This window comes from Vicugna pacos, unplaced genomic scaffold, assembly GCF_048564905.1.
Source record: "Vicugna pacos unplaced genomic scaffold, VicPac4 scaffold_103, whole genome shotgun sequence".
NCBI classification, from domain to species: Eukaryota; Metazoa; Chordata; class Mammalia; order Artiodactyla; family Camelidae; genus Vicugna; species Vicugna pacos.
Genome location: NW_027328783.1, coordinates 1,329,344 through 1,339,707, shown reverse-complemented (window position 1 = coordinate 1,339,707; position 10,364 = coordinate 1,329,344). Strand labels below are relative to the sequence as shown.

The 10,364-nt window shown below is 32.7% G+C and overlaps 1 long non-coding RNA gene across 1 annotated transcript; it reads left to right on the top strand.

Moving 5' to 3' along the window:
• The first annotated feature begins 6,657 nt into the window (after window positions 1-6,657).
• LOC140694774 (uncharacterized) lies at window positions 6,658-8,001 on the top strand. Its single transcript, XR_012070394.1, has 2 exons — window positions 6,658-6,730; window positions 7,676-8,001. It is a non-coding gene; the product is annotated as an uncharacterized lncRNA (long non-coding RNA).
• Window positions 8,002-10,364: the final 2,363 nt, after the last annotated feature.

The window sequence follows — 10,364 nt, the reverse complement described above, 5'->3', positions numbered from 1 at the left end:
TCTACATATTTTCTTTAATCCTGCAGGTTGTCATTTTGCTTTGTTTATGGTTCCCTTTGCTGTGCAAAAGCTTATAAGTTTAATTAGGTCCCATTTATTAATTTTGCTCTTACATCCCTTCCCTGGGTAGGCTATTCTAGGAGATCATTGCTGAGATTTATCTCAGAGTGTTTTGCCAATATTTTCTTCTAGGTGATTTACTGTGTTTTGCCTTACATTTAAGTCTTCAAGCCATTTTGAGTTTATTCTTGTGTATGGAGTGAAGGAGTGTTCTAACTCCATTGCTCTGCATGCTGCTATCCAGATTCCCAACATCATTTGGTGAAGAGATGGTCTTTTCTCTGTCATATTCCTGGCTACTTTGTCAAAAATTAATAGAACGTAGGCCTGTAGATTTATTCCTAGGCCCTCTATTCTGTTCTTTTGGTCCATAAGCCTCTTTCTGTATGAATATCTTGTCATTTTGTTCATTGTAGCTCTGCAATAGTGTATGGAGAACTGGTGGTTTATTCCTCCAACCTCTTTGTTTTTCATTAATATTGCTTTGGAAATTATGGATCTTTTATGACTCTATGTAAATCTTAGAATCATTTGTTTCAGTCCCAAAAAGAGAAGTTTGGCATAATTTGATAGGAAATCACATTAAGTCTGTGGATTGCCTTGGGCAATATGACCATTTTAACCATTTTGTTTCTTCCATTACGAGACCATTGGGTATGTTTTCAATTCTTCAAATCTTTTTTGATTTCCTCAATCAATATTTTCTAGTTCTCCATGTATATTTCATTCACCACCTTTTTGTACATTACTCTGGGTACCTTGCCCAGTTCCTTTTAGAGCCTTAGTAATTTTTTGTGAAGCTTTTACAGTTTTCAATATATAGTGTCATGTCTGCATATCATGACAATTTTACATCTTCTTTTCCAGTCTGAATCCTTTTATTTCTTTTCCTTGCCTGATCATTGTGGCTAGGAATTCCAAGACTGTATTGAATTGAAATTGTGAGAATGGGCAACCTTGTCTTGTCTCAGGTTTTTGTTGGAAGTGTTTCAGTTTTTCACCATTGAGTATTTTGCTGGCTATATGTTTGTCATAAATAGCTTTCATTATGTTGAGATATGGTCCCTCTAGCACACTGTTACAAGAACTTTTACTGCAAATAGGTGTTAATTTTTCTCAAATGATATTTCTGCATCTACTGAGATGATCATGTGGTTTTTTGTCCTCTCGGTTATTGATATGGTGTATTAAAATTGATTGATTTATTTGCATAAGTTAAACCATCCTAGTTTTCCTGGGATGAAGTAACATTACCATGGTGTATAATCTTTTTTACATGCTGTTGGATTCTGTTTGTTAATACTTTCTTAAGGACATTTACATCAATGTTTATCAATGTTATTGGCCTATAGTTTTCTCTTGGGGTGGTGTCTTTGTCCTGTTTTTTATCAGGTTGATGTTGGCCTGACGGTGTGAGTTTGGGTGTACTCTCTCCATATCAATTTTTGGAATAGTTTGAGGAGGACTGGTATGTATTTTTCTCTGTATGTTTGGTCAAATTCCCCAGTGAATCTAGTTTGGTTTGAATTTTGCTTGCAGAGATTTTTTATTTTATTGATAATTCTATTCAATTTCTGGTGATCTGACAGTTCAAATGGTTAATTTCTTCTTGATGCAATATTGGTGGGCTGAATGTTTTCAAAAACTTCTCCATTTATTCCTGGTTATCCATTTTGTTTCCATACTGTTGCTCATGTTGTTCACTTATGATATTATGCAAATTTGTTGTATTCTTTGTAGTTTCTGCATTTTCATTTCTTATGTTATTTGTGTTCTCTCTCTTTTCTTGTTGGTGAGCCTGTCCAGAATTTCGTGAATTATGCTTACTATTTCAAAAAAGACTTTAATTGATTTTTTCTATTTTTTAATGTGTATTTCAATTCTTTCTTCATTGTTCTTTCTTATTTCTCTCTTTCTGCTGAGTTTTGGTTTTGTTTGCTTTTCTTTTCATGATTAGTATACATAGAACATTTGATTATATATTTGAAATTGCTCTTTTAATTTGAGGACGGTTGTCACTATAAACTTACCTCTTAAGCCTGCTTTAAATGTATTCCATTCACTTTGTGTAGAATTTTGACATATTTCTCAAGATATTTTTTAATTTCTTCTTTTACTTCTTCACCTCCCCTACTTGTTATAGTAACATGGTGTTTAATTTACATGCTGTCATTTTTTCACACTGTTTTTCTGTGAAGGATTTCTAGTTTCATGGTATTATACTCAGAAAAGATGCTTCAAATTTGTTTTATTTTCTTAAATTCATTGAGGATTCTTCTGTGCATGAGTACATAATCTTTTCTAGAAAATATTCCATGTGAACTTGAAAAGAATGTATATTCTGTTTTGGGGAGGAGTACTGTGTTGAAAATATGAACCAACTCCAATTATTTTATCGTATCTGTTTGTATCTTTTTTCCCTTATTTAATTTCTGTCTGAAAGACCAGTCTAGTGATGGTAATGGGGAGATATAGTCTCCAAATGGCATTGTGTTCCCATCCATTTCTCCCTTTTCATCTATTAGTATTTGCTAAATGTATTTAGGTGCTCCTATATTGAGTGCATATATCTTAATGAGTTTAATACCCTCATTTTTTATTTCTCCTTTAATCATTATTTCATGTCCTTGTTTATCTTTCTCTATGACATTTTTTGTAAAGTCTATTTTGTGTGAAGTCTGTACTGCTAGTCCTGCTTTCTTGTCATGTCCATTTGCATTCAATATAATTTTCCATCTTCTGACTTTCAATTAATTTTTGTTCCTCTTACAAAAGTGGGACTCTTGTATGCTTCATAATGTAGAGTCTCGTTATATTATCCCATCTGACAATATATATCTTTTGATTCAAGCACTGAGTCCATTAACATTTGTGATAATTATTGATAGACTGGTGTTCATTTCCATTTTGTACTTCATTTTCCAGTTGATTTGGTATTTCCTTTTTGTTCATTTCATTTTCTTTTTGTGGCTTGATAAGTTTTCTTCTATTATCTTGGTTTCTTTTTGGCTTTGTGACTTCATTGTAAGTTTTGACTTATGGCCACCCTGTTTTGTATGTATATTGACCCTTTATTTATCTTTTTATTTTAACTGATAGGAATACAAATTCTAACCCCTTCTATAGAGAACAGAAACAATAAGGAAATACTCTTTATTGTCCTGTTTCACTCTCTGATCCTTAAAATTTTTGATGTCCTGTTCTGCAACATCATATTTATTCTATTGTAAGACATTGTAGCTATTGCCTTTCTAATTATGCCTTTCTCCTTTCTATAGAAGCCTGCTTCATTTTTTTTTTTAGAGTCGATCTTTCAATATTTCTTTTTCTGTTGCTAAATTCTTTTAGTACTTGCTTTAGTGGAAGTTATTTATCTCTCCTTCTATTCTAAAGGATAGCCTTGCTTGATAAATTATCTTAGATTACAGCTTTCTTTCATTCAGGACTTTAAATATGTCTTACCACTGTCTTCTGCCTGTTGTATTTGTGTAGTAAACGTGTTTACAAATATAATATATATAATTACATATATATGAATAGAATACATAGAAATGAAGTTAACAAATAAGGAGAAAACCTATACGTTAAAAAATAGAAAACATTGGTGAAGGAAATTAAAACTGACCCAAAGAAATGAAAATTCCTCTTATGTTAATGATGTGATACAATGTGGTTGAAACAAACATACTACCCAATGCAATCTACATTTTGCATCATTCATGTCAAAGTACCCATGAGATTTTTCCAGTTAATAGAACAGTTAATTTCAAAATTTATATGTAACCACATAGACCATTAGTTGCCAATATAACCTTGAAAAAGAGTATTAAATCTAATAGTGTATAGTTCTCTGAATTAAACAGTCCAACAAAGCTTTAGTAATTTAAACAACATGAAACTGGCTCAAAAACAGACACCAATCAATAGAAGAGGATAGAGCAACCAGATATAATCCCTCACACCTATGATCAATTAACCCATGAAAAAGGAAGCAAGAGTATAAAATGAAGAATAGACATTCTCCTGAATAAGTAGTGCAGGGGAGATTGATCATGTAAAAGATAGATTAGAATAGATCCTCACATTGTATACAATCCATAAGCAGAGAATATCTTTCTATTTATTAGTTTATTTTATTTCTTGCACCTGTAATTTATAGATCTATATTTAGATCTTTTATTTCACTTATCAAATGTATTCCTAGTTTATTCTTTTTGGTATAAATATACACACAATTGTTTTCCTAATTTCTCTTGCTGATAGTTTGTTGTTACTATATAAAAATGCAATGGATATTTGTATATTGATTTTGTATTCTGCAAGTTTACTAAGTTTGTTCATTATTTCTAACAGTCACTGGAGGAGTCTATGGAGTTTTCTATCTATGCTTAATTATGTCATCTCTAAAAATTTTACTGCTTTTTTACAAGTTGGATGCCTTTTATATTTTTTCTTGACTAGTTGTTCTGGCTAGGTCTTCAAATAGTGTAATTTAGTACTTGTGAGAATGAACTACCTTTTCTTATTACTGGACCAGAGGAAACCTTCCTGTATGTTAAAATTGAACTTGATGATTGTCATGGGTTTTTCATATATGGTTTTTATTATGTTTAATTAAATTGTATTAAAAGTGAATTTGTTAAGAATATTTTTATAAAAAAGTAAAGATCAGATTTGTGAAAAATTTTCCTACATTTTTTGAGATTGATGTTTTTGAATTCTCTGCTTTTTCAGGGATTGTATCACATATATTGATTTGAATTTGATAAGTAATATTTATGAATCAGGACTAAATCCCTCTTAACTATAGTTTATAATACTTATAATATGTAATGAATTCAGGTTGCTAATATTTATTTAGAATGGAATGTTCACATACTGAAAGAAAAATTTACATTACAGATTGAGTTTACATTTATTTATTAAAAAATTTTATCCCTCATTTTTAATTTGGCTTATGTTTAAAGGAATTTATTTCTAAATAAAGAATATAACTTTTGATAGAACTGGATTTTCTACAGTTTACTGATACAGAACATAGCTATTATTTACATTTAGTGAACAAAACACTTGCCTTGAAATGCCATATTTTACTAACAATGTCAAATGTTTCAGGACTGAGATACATATTCCTTCCAAAAATGCATTACCTGGTCTTTTCCACCCCAAATCACATATAGTGTTATTTATTTGTTTTTTGATTGTTTGTTTACCCCTTAATGGAGGCACTGCTTATTGAACCCAGGATCTTGTGCATAAGTGTACTTATAAACATCATTTTAGAACACTTAACAGAAGCCACAATTGAATGGATTATAAAGATGGAAAGAAAATTTATTGTTTCTAGGGACTGAAAAACCTCTGATTGAATGAATGGCAAAAATAAACATTCGTAAATATACAATAAGTTTCTCTCTTTTGTAATTTTAGAGTAGAATATTAAATTACATTTGTTTTACTTATAGAAATGAATTACAATTTAAATCAAAAATTCCGCCTTTTGGGATTTCTTAAATTTGATGCATTATTTTTATCTAATTTTATTTCATAATTATTTACCATTTATTTATATACAAAACAAATAAACTGACATTTAATCTGCTCATGTTTTGAATATTGAACTACTTATTATATAGTACACAGATAAATACCTACTTCCATTTCCTAATCAAATTATGTTTCAATTTAATTACAAATGATATTGAAATAGATATATATTTTCTGTACAAGTTTTACACGAATTTCACTTTAAATTACAAAACTTTAAAGTTATTTTATATAATTTGTGCTATATTTATACTCTGTTCACAAATCTGGCATAAATTTCAATACAAAAGTATGGAGATTGGTTTTATTTCATACACCCCAAAACTAAATTATTTATAAAAATGTGTTGGGATAATATTTGCAGATCACACTGTAAAAAAATCATCCTATATGTTTCATTTTAACTGGATGAATGACAAGTAAACACTGGCTGAATGTTACACTTGAGTTGCTGGGATACCAGTCGTTTTGTGATGTCACAGCTTCTCAAGTTGAGAACCATTGTGAAGGCCTAGCAGTTTATCTGTTCAGGCCTGCCAAAGCAGCATTTGAAGCTGCAGTGCTCAAAATCATGCAGATTAGAAATGTAGCTGTAGAAAAAGTTATTTGAGATGGCACGTATTTCTTCAGAAATTCAAGATATGTCTCATAAAGATGGACCAACTGGCTCAGGAAACTCCGGTAGATCTCTATTGTGTGATCAAACATTCTCTGGGGACTTGGACTTGAGTTCTATGATTGAAGAAAATGCTTTTCAGAATTTGTCTGAAGAATCCTTGATAAAAAGACCATGTTACACACATTGTGTCTCTGAACCAGATGAAGATAATGATTTTGGTTCTCTGACATTTCCAAGAAAGCTCTGGAAAATGTCTGGGAGTGACCAATTTAAATCCATCTGGTGGGGTGATAATGGATCTTCCATAGTGATTGATGAAGTTGTCTTGAAGAAGGAAGTTTTGGAAAAAAGGCCCCTTTCAGAATATTTGAAACTGGAAGTATGAAAAGTTTACTTAGACCCATTAACTTTTATGGGTTTAGGAAAGTGCAGCAGAAATTTCAAAGATCTGCTTGTCTAGTTGACTTTCTAGCAGAAGAAAAAGAAGCCTCTGTTTCAAGCAAGGTATACACAAATTTTAGTTACGAATTGGTAACTTATGTATAAAATTTTATTTTGTACATCAATCTATGGTAATATAAATGTAAAGCTAGATTTTGAAAATTGTATAAAACTATTAAGGCTAAAATACTTTACTCTAAAAAATGAGGACAGTGCCTTAATTATTCAAGATTATGAGAAACTTTGCTTACAACTATGAATCTTTCCAGAAATTCATATAAAGGTATTAAAGCTGCTTTTCAAAAGTGGCATTCACCGTTACTGTAAATGTTAACATTTAAATTTGATGACTATAATAATTAAATGTGTATTTTCCAAATAAGGAACTTCAAAATATTGTTAGCAATGTTCATATTTTGATGATATTATCCTTGTATAGTAAACGTGGAATCAGGTTTTATACGTTAGGCTTATTGTAGTCTTGTATTTTGGTATAAATATTACTAAAATGTTTCTCCTTTGGTTATAGCTGCACTTTTATCATAATCCAAATTTTAAACGAGGCTGTCCCCAGGTTTTAGTGAGAATAAAAAGAAGAGTTGGGATTAAAAATTCCTCTCTGGTATCTTCATTGCCTGAAGACTTCAAAGAGCAGCACTTTAAAGCAGGGTATAATGTGGATAATAATAATTCTGAATTTGTGGCTGACACTATTGAAGAAAGTGCATTTTTACCTTCTGCAAATTTAAACATGCCTCTAATGAGAAAGCCCTCTACTAGCCACATAATTGGTGATACAACTACCCCGATCAGAGGTGATTTTTCTCCTCCATCATCAATGTCAGACCAACAGAACAAATTGCAGTGGATCAACGAGCTATTTTCAATCAGTTGACCACTGTCCATGGGCACTCTCAAAGCAGTTACAGTGAAATAAATGGCCGTGTTGTGAACTCCATTTGAAGTAGAATTTCTACTTCTCAGTAGAGTATCTTATCTCCCAAACAGAGCAATTATTTTGGACTGATGTTGGAGCCTTCTACTTTTCCAAATACATATCAGAACATATCTGCAAATGAAGGTCATTTTCCTAAACTTCAACCAGGGTGCAACCCACGCTTTCCAGTGCCAGTGATAGCTGATACATCAGCTACTTCCCTTTCAAGGCCAACTCATCAGCCATCTTCAGTTTATGAACGTCATCCTAATAACAACTGATCTACCAGAGAACTACCAGATTATGCAGGGAACAAAGATTATAACTGATGTTGGCAAATGTCGACAACTATCTGCTATTTTCTTATTTGAACATTAAACATAGATGTGTACCTGTATTTTCCTTAGTATTTTTTAAAAGAATTAAGAATTAAATGGGAGACTAACTTGCCATTCAAAGAAAAAAAGAGATATTTGTTTGATATGATCTTAGATGGAACAGTATGGGAGTAAATTTAAATATTTTCATGTAAGGAAAAAGAAAAAATGGAAGAATTTGGAAAAATAATAAAACATGGAGAGAGGGAAAAGTACCAAGTGGTTTCTGGTTCATCCTGGAAAGTATTAAATGTGTTAAGTTAGGATAGTTTGGAACAGGAGATACATTCAGGAACCAGCCCAGGGATCATGGTCTCTATTATGTCATCCCTGGAATCAAAAAGGTCACATGATGTATTCTCAGATGGCACATTCAGCATGTGGTAGAATTTAAGAAGTAATTTATCTATGGTCTTCTTTGTGCTGTTCTCAAAGCATTCCAATTGGTGCTTTCATTTCCTGCCCTCAGGAGTCTACACTATATTTTCTAGTTATTAATTTATGTTGCTTTTATGTTCCAGCCAAAGAAGGTTACATCCTCAGGGTGAAACTTAATGCCTTTCCAAATCTAATCACACAAAATTAACTCAACTTAGCTTAGTCATTACTTTATAAATCTGGCATCTGACTACCTTGACATATCTTTATGTTTCAGTGTATCTGGATATATATCCAGGCAAATGCTTCTCAACCATGTTAGCTCAAACCTCAACAGTTTTACTCCAGCTCATACTTGGACGTTGGGTGTCCTCATTTTACATACTTAGACTATCCTCCTCTCAGCACAGAAACCACCTCCTCCAGATGTTTTCTGTCTATCCCACTTTCCTTGTCTATCTTGGATACCACCACAGTAAGCACAGCACATGCCACAGTATGCATTTTAGTATTTAGTGATTGAAAAATACATGTTGACTTTAAGCAATATCTACTTTCCTGAAACAACAAAACTCTTGGTTTTCAAACTATTTCGTTATGGTCTTTACACCACAAACTAGCTCTTTTCATAGTGCAAGGACTAGTCACTCAAGACAGTAATTGGAGGTAGGTACAGAAGACTATGTATTATTTTCTTCTCAAGTCATACCTCCATAGGCCTAAATCATTCCTTTCTCATTTGTTGGATATATTCCTGTCTCTTCATCACCCACCCATCCCAAAAAATTTGATTCTCTTCCCCATACCAATAACTATATTGCCTTCTAATTAATTTACTTCATAGAATCAGAGCTTTTCCAGAAGAGACACTGCCATTGCAAACATTTAATGTAGGTTTATATACCCCACATAACTTGTGCCCCTTCTAACCTTCACACAGGAAATTTCTAAGATGTACTATTCCCTTGGATGGGGTGGTGGTATTCAGTAATCAAATTGCAATCTAAAATGTGTGGACTAGAAGGAGGTGAGGGTGATAGAATTAAAAATTTGTCCAAGTGCAAGAATACCAAATTTCTGCAGATATTAAGAAATATAAAATATTCATGGAAGTCTTTGACGATTTCCCATTAATTTAAAATAAAAAGCGAAGCATTTTCAGAATGTGAAATGCCCTGAATTGCTGGAAAATTGTAGGCTAGGTCAGGGACCCTAAGACTTCTGCTTACAATGATGCAGCCAGTGTCAGCTGATAAGACTGGAATGGTAAAATTGAGTCCTGAAAATTTGCCACCTGTTGTGAAGAAAGCCTTTGATATTGTGGAGAATGGGCAAATGGGCCAGGGTTAACTCTAGCAACATCTCACCAAAATGACCTATACCAAGAGAAGAAAAGAGACCACTTGCAGCTGGAGAACTGTGTCTGGACAGCTGTGGTTCTTCCTACAACAGAAACATCAAGCTTTTAAGTTTGTCAGCTGAACTCTGATGGTGGCTATGTTGTTGCTTACATTAGCAGTCTGGTGTTCAGATGGGCTGGTTCAGCAGCTAGTTTCCAGCTTGCTTATCAGACAGTGGGTCTTACCGTGATCATCTTAACAAGGTTCTATCCTGGTAAGTCAAAAGCTACAGTTTACTTTCAAAATTAGGAATCGTAAAGAAGAATATTCTTTGTTTGTCCATCTGTAGTTTTCTACCTGGGAAAAACTAGACTTTTGACCAAAGTACAAAAGTTGGCTGGTGCTTTGAAATCTATTCTCTGAGCTCTGCCCACTGAATTCTTCCCACAAAATACTACAAGTCTCTCTACAACTGTGTGTGTGTGTGAAAATGGATTGTTAAGCAGTAACTAAGTTTGTCTTAGTTGAGTCATCAGTGAATTATTCCTCTGCATCTGTTAGAATCTCTCTGAATTAAGAGTTTCATTGAGCCACCAGATTTTCTTCTGATCAGGGAGAGGTAGATTATATTTCTCCCAGTATAATAATTGTTACCTGCTCATTGA